Source organism: Lolium rigidum, chromosome 1 (assembly GCF_022539505.1).
Source record: "Lolium rigidum isolate FL_2022 chromosome 1, APGP_CSIRO_Lrig_0.1, whole genome shotgun sequence".
NCBI lineage: Eukaryota > Viridiplantae > Streptophyta > Magnoliopsida > Poales > Poaceae > Lolium > Lolium rigidum.
In genome coordinates, this window is record NC_061508.1 from 346,734,545 (window position 1) to 346,739,971 (window position 5,427).

The following is a 5,427-nucleotide window of genomic DNA, read 5'->3' on the forward strand; positions in this document are numbered from 1 at the left end:
CGCCCCGCCACCAGCGCCCGCGTCCGCCCCGCCGCCAGCGCCCGGCCGCGCCGCTCGGCCCCGCCGCCGTCCCCTGTGAGCTTCCCCGCCGGCAGTCGCAGGCCCTCCGCGTTCGCCGCCCTCCTGCTCCGACCCCGCCCCCGTTGGCCGCCGAACACAAGCGCCACCGCCGTCCCTCGTACACCGCCCGGCGAGTACTGCTCCGACCCCGTCGGCTGTTCTTCGCCGGAGACCACCTCCCCCTGTTTTTTCCTGTGATTTTTGGATTGTTGTGAACATCGTGTATGTAAAATAGGAGTGTGCAGATCTGTTTGCAGTACCCATGAGGAAAAAAATGCTACTATTGAATTGGATTTTTATAATTACTTTGGGAAAAAAGGAAAATTGAGGTCAATCAGCTCAACGCATTAATTAATTATGTAAAAATAACTAGAAATAGCTAATTGTTTTGAAACAACATTCATACAACCTATTTAGCAGCGAGGGGCATTTCAGATAATTTACACCAAAAACCAACAGCAGCAGCTATAAAAAGTATTTTGCCAAACATCAAATCTTTGCTTTCAACAACTGCTTCTCACAGCTGCTATCTCACAGCCCACCAGCTACAGCTGCTTCTCAAAAACTGCAGCCCAAACAAACAGACTCTTATGCCCGGAGTGATTTGTAAGTCTTGTGTCATGAGGGGTTTTGGGGTTTTCCTTTAGAAATATATGCCGCCTTGTACGATTTCTTTTTCTTTTTGTTGAAGTGCGCCTTGTACAACTCACAACATAGTTGGATCGATGAATTTCAACAACAACAAAAAAAAAAGAGCCAACACAGTAGGGTTTTGCACTTTCCACGGATTTTAGGGTGCAGCCCGGGCCAAGTTGCACCGGACTTTTATTAGGACGGGCCCAGAGCAAGGTTCAACCCCCATTGCTGCCGGCCTACCCGACCGTGAAATGCCCCCAACTTGGGTTTTGTGTCAGCTCCGCTCCCCGTAGCTTGGGGTGACAGGCCCGCGCTACCGGTACCCAGCTACCTGCGAGAGATGAAACCCCTCAAAAAAAAAAAAAAAAAAAAAAAAAAAAACCTGCGAGAGATGAAAAATATCTCCTTTTAACTTGGTCGTCAACGCTGCCAATTACCGGTATGGGACTAAATAATTTCGCATGCATCATAAAGTACCCTGCGTCGCCCGCCCCTGCAGAACAGAGGAGCACCATCCTTCTCCAGCCGGCACCTCCTGGTACACCTACACGGACGTGGCGCGGCGAGGCATGTGCACGCGCGCATGCACCAACCAAGCTAGATATGGCACGGCATGGGCGCCGGATTGTGGCGTTGGCAGCTGGAAGCTTAGGGCATCTCCAGCGGCGCGACGCAAACAGATGATGAGCGACCGTTTTCGTCCGCTGTGATCGGTAATGCGTCTGGAGCATGCTCCAGCGGCGCGACGTAAAGTGACCGGGCCGTCCGCGGAGACGCAAACCTGGCCCAAATATGCGCCAGGTTTGCGTCTCCGCGGACGTTCGGCGGTTGCTTGGAGCGTCCTCCATTTCTTACCCGGTTCCGCATGTCAGGGACAGCGAAATCAACCGCTTCGATTTGCTTCTTGTTTCCCTTCTTTCCTGCCCTAGTGCCGCCCCACCCCTAGCGCCGCCGTCCGGCCGTAGCGCCGTAGTAGTCGCCGTCGGCTCCGTTCTTGCCACGCGGGAGAGCAGGAGCATGCTCCGCCGCGTACTTGCCGGCTGTTTTCGGGCGAAATGCTCCCGGTTGTGCCGCCCTTCCGCGCCGCCCACGACCTGTTCGGTCAATTGCGTCGATAGGTTTCTTACTCGTGTTTTCGACGCTATCGTGCGTGGCCATTGATCCGCAGTTTGTACCCACGCAGATGGACATGTGGCAGATGTTAGACAAGTTCCGCGCGGAGGTCGTCGACTCCTCTTCCGACGAGGAGTCCGATGAGTCAAAGCAGATTTTGGCAACAACTGCGGCCTCCATGATCCACGAGTTCACCTCTAAACCGGGGCCGCAACACCGGGGCTCTGTGAAGGGCCGCGCCAAAAACCTGCCGCGCAACAGAGTGGAAGGGCAGACCCGCCTCCACAAGGACTACTTCCACCTCACTGATCCGATCTTGCCGGAAAAAATGTTCCGGCGCTGATACAGGATGTCAAAGGACCTGTTCTTGGTCATCCTACGGGGCGTCAGAAACTACGGCCCCTACTTCCAATGCAGGCGCGATGCAACTGGTGCGTTAGGCTTCACCTCCTACCAAAAATGCTCCGCGGCTATTCGCATGCTCTCATATGGAATGGTTGCGGATATATTCGATGAGTATCTTCGAATGGGTGAGAGCACCTGTCTTGAGGCCATGTACAGGTTTTGCCGAGCCGTGATTGCCGTGTTCGGAGAGTATTACTGTAGGGAGCCAACTGTTGAGGATACAAGGCGCCTCCTGTCTATTAATGAGTTTAGAGGCTTTCCAGGAATGATTGGCAGCATAGATTGCATGCACTGGCAGTAGAAAAACTGTCCATTTGAATGGCAGTGTGCGTACAACGGGCATGAGGAGGGAAGAACTTTCATTCTTGAAGCTGTCATATCTCAAGATTTATGGATTTGGCATTCATTTTTTGGCATGGCCGGTTCCAACAATGATATCTATGTGTTGCACCGATCACCGGTTTTCAACCGGCTCATGCAAGGCAAAGCTCCCCGGGTGAGCTATGAGATCAATGGAAATACATATGACAAGCCATATTATCTTGCTGATGGCATCGACCCTGACTGGGCCACATTGGTGAATATTGTCCGTAATCCAAACTCCGAGAAGACGAGGAGCTTTGCCAAGATGTAAGAGGCTTGCAAGAAAGATATGGAGCGCAGATTTGGTGTGCTCCAAGCTTGGTGGGCAATTGTCCATCACCCGGCAAGAACATGGTCGCTAAAGACCATGCATGAGGTGATGACATGCTACGTGATCATGCACAACATGATCGTTGAGAACGAGCGTCCTGATGGCCGCAATGAGAACCACTGGGAATTTCAAGGTGAGCTGGTGGCGCCACTTCCCGGAGCTTCATCTTTGCAGGAATATCTACATATGAATATAGAAGTCACTAACGAGAACGTCTGCAAACAGCTGCAGACGGATCTGATTGAGCATCAGTGGACATTGGCTGGCCATGAAGATCATGCCTAGAGAAATAATATCTTATTTTCATGTAGACTTTTAAAAATTTAAATGTAATAAGTATGACTTCGTTGAATTTCTGATTTTGTTGTTTGGAAACTTCATAATTGATGCAAACGCGGAAATGCGTCGGGCCACTGGAGCCACCCCTAGGTGCAAACGGGCGCGCGGATAAAAACGATCTGTCGAGCGTCCACCGCGTGACGCAAACAGATATTTCAAACGTTCAAAATGCGTCGGAAATACCCTTAACACTAATGGCGTCCCAAAGCTGATCGCCCCTCCCCACGTGCTGGCTGAGCCTAGTACAAACTTTACACACGCAGAGGTGACGTTACAAGCTAGTACACTACAAGGGGCATGATCCATCTCGCACCTGCTGACACGGCATGCACACGGCCGCTCCTATGTACTACCTCTGTCTACAAAAGGGTGTCCAAACTTTTTGATTTAAATTTAGATGTATCTATATATCTGTTGAATTTTTTTCTAAATTCAGATGTATCTAGACACCTTTTAGTGTATAGACCAAGGTTTAAAATTGCGTGCTAAATGAAATAACGTCGGTCTCCTTCAAACGCTATGGACGCTAAATCGTGCTAATTACGTGCTATATTTCAAATAGCGTTTTGAAAAAATATATAAAATATAGTCTAAAATAAAGGATTTCCCTAAATAGGTTGGATATTTAGTCCAAAAAATGACTGAGTCATACATACATAACCACATACAACAAATAGATCTCCAATTTTTCAGAAGGCTAACATCAGTATTCCACAAGGTAACAACATAGTATAAATTTTTATTAAGAATCATCAGCATTAGCGATATTAAGTTCTATTCTAGAAGAGGAACCAACATATTGCAGTTCATATCACCACAGAAAAGTGAAAGAAACTTAGATTGAAAAAATAGTGCGCTAACGCTATAAAGTTTTAGCACGATATATCATGCTATTTCACAAGTAGAATCATAGCGAGCAAAATTACTAAAATTTAGCATAGACCCTCCAAATATGCTATTGCATGGTATTAGCGGAGAAATAGCGCGCTATTTGAAACCTTGGTATAGACACATCCAAATTTGAATCAAACTTCGACATCCTTTTATAGACAGAGGAAACATGCATCATCAGTTATCCATCTACCATATTCTACGGACGCATGCCATGGCCTAGCATGCGGTCACCTTGCTAGCGACCTATACGTACCTTCCCTCTCCGGCTACAGACCCTCGACGATCATGCTTATGTGCCCGGCCGGACCACGCCGCCGTGATTAACGGCCCGCGACCGTAAACTCTTTTTCAGAGCTTATCTTTTCCTGAGGGGGTTTATTGCAGATTGGAGTGGACATGCCAAGGGCTCGAACACGTGGGCATTTAGATGGGTGCGACATACCACACCTTATTTGATACCATGATACAACTCTTCAGAATTTAAATTTTATATATCAAAAAAATTAAAGCCAAAATTTTGGGTGTTCACAAAATGTGTGTCTACATGTCCTGTAACTTTGATTACCAAATTCAAAATACTCTAAGAGAAACAAAAATGAGAAATCAAGCATAAATAGTGTCACATAAAGATAAAAACACAAAATGCAAATATTCACATAGCATTTATCTTTTTTTTTTTTATAATTTGTCTATGAAAAATCTAGAGAATGTAAACACATATCATGTCAATAGCCATAATTTTGTTTCGGATTTTTTTGGTACTTATAATTTCAATTTTGTGAAGTGGTATCATAGTATTATGTGAGATGTGATATCACTAGATATTTTCCCGGGTGCGAGCGGAAGAGTAACGGATGGGATATAAAGTAAAAGTGAGATAGATTAGATGTGTCACTCACAATGTTGGGCTACATTGTTGTCGCTTATGTCCGACGCCCCAAAGCCACCTCCCGTGAGTAAGGGTTGGACTTGGGGCATCAGCGAGTTACCACGTGTAATATCCCAGAACATAGGAACAACGAAGGGGCAAATTTAGAAATGGGATGTGCATTTCATCGCAAAACGAGGGAAATTTCCACGCCTTATTGCATAAAATCCTAAGGGGGTTGTGGTTTCTCTCTCTTTGTTATTAGGGTTAGAGCAATGTGAGTGTTAAGAATTTTGACATGACCTCTTTTTAAACTTGTTGATTTTGGAAGATAATTTCAATTGACAATTGATATTTGATTTCAAACAAAAGATATAATAAGTAAACAATATATAAATGAATTATGAATTCATAATTC